Below are 1,828 nucleotides of genomic sequence, written 5' to 3' on the forward strand. Positions count from 1 at the left end.
TGATGTTAGTTCTGCCTATCCATGAACAGGGTATATTTTTCCATCTTCTAAGATCTTATTCTATTTCTTTTTTTAGGGTTCTGTAGTTTGCATTATATAAATCTTTCACCTCTTTTGTTAGGTTGATTCCCAAGTATTTAATTATTTTGAGGAAATTGGGAATGCAGTGTTTTGACTCATTTTTGTTTCAGAAGTTTTGTCGCTGATATACAGAAATGCCTTTGATTTATGCATGTTGATTTTATATCCTGCCACATTGCTGCATTCATTTATTAGTTCTAGTAGTTTTTTCTGTAGACCCTTTTGGGTCTTCTATGTATAGAATCATGTCATCTACAAATAGTGATAATTTAAGTTCTTCTTTTCCTATTTTTATGCCTTTAATGTCTTTCATCTCTCTAATTGCTCTGGCCAGTTTTTCGAGAACTATATTGAATAGAAGTGGTGATAGAGGATATCCCTGCCTTGTTCCAGATTTTAAAGTGAATGCCTTCAATTTTTCTCCATTCAGAATGATGCTAGCCTGAGGCTTAACATAGTTATCTTTTACAATGTCGAGGTAAGTTCCTGTTATCCCTAGTTTTTAAAATGTTTTGAACATAAAGGAATGCTCTACTTTGTTGAATGGTTTTTCTGTGTCTATCAAGATGATCATATGGTTCTTATCTTTAAGTCTATTGATGTTGTGAATAACATTTATTGATTTCCATATATTGAAGCCTCCTTGCATCCCAGGGATGAATTCAAGTTGATCATGGTGCACAATTTTTTTGATGTGCCTTTGTATCCAATTCGCCAGAATTTTAATGAGGATTTTTGCATCTAGGTTCATCAGAGATATTGGTCTGTAGTTTTCTTTCTTTGAGGTGTCTTTGTCTGGTTTCAGAATCTGGGTGATGTTGGCCTCATAGAATGAATTTGGCAGAGCTTCCAGTTTTTCTATTTCCTGAATAACTTGAAAAGTATTGGTATTAATTCTTCTTTAAAGGTTTTGTAAAACTCTGCTGTATACCCATCCGGTCCTGGGCTTTTCTTGGTTGGTAGTCTTTTGATTGCTTCTTCTACTTCATCCATTGATATTGGTCAGTTTAAATTGTGTGTTTCCTCCTGACTCAGTCTGGTCAAATCATATGACTAAAGAAATTTATCGATGTCTTCACTATTTTCTATTTTATTGGAATACAGTTTTTCAAAATAATTTCTAATTTTCTTCTGTATTTATGTAGCATCTGTTGTGATATTGCCTTTTTCATCCCGTATGTTAGTAATTTGAGTTCTCTCTCTTCTTCTCTTCGTTAGCATGGCTAAGGGTCTGTCGATCTTATTTATCTTTTTGAAGAAGCACCTTTTAATTTTGTTAATTTTTTCAATAGTTTCTTTTGTTTCAATTTCGCTATGATTTTAATTATTTCTTTCCTTCTGCTACATTTTCTGTTGTTTTGCTCTTCTTCTTCTAGGGCTTTGAGATGAAGTGTGAGCTCATTTGTTTGTTTGTTTGTTTTTTCTATTTTGAGGAATGACCTCCAGGCGATGAATTTACCTCTTAAAACTTCTTTTCATTGTGTCCCATAGAATCTGATATGTTGTGTCTGTATTTTCATTTATCTCTAAGAATTTTTTGATTTCCTCCTTTATGTCTTCTCTAACCCATTGATTATTCAGTAACATATTCTTCATTTTGCATGTGATGTATGATTTTTTCTTCCTTCTTTATCATTGGTTCCAGGTTCATTCCATTATGATCACAAAAAATTCATGGTATTATATCCACCCCTTTATATTTACTGAGGGTTGCCCTATGGCATAACATATGGTCTATTTTTGACAA

This window comes from Callospermophilus lateralis, unplaced genomic scaffold, assembly GCF_048772815.1.
Source record: "Callospermophilus lateralis isolate mCalLat2 unplaced genomic scaffold, mCalLat2.hap1 Scaffold_1058, whole genome shotgun sequence".
NCBI classification, from domain to species: domain Eukaryota; kingdom Metazoa; phylum Chordata; class Mammalia; order Rodentia; family Sciuridae; genus Callospermophilus; species Callospermophilus lateralis.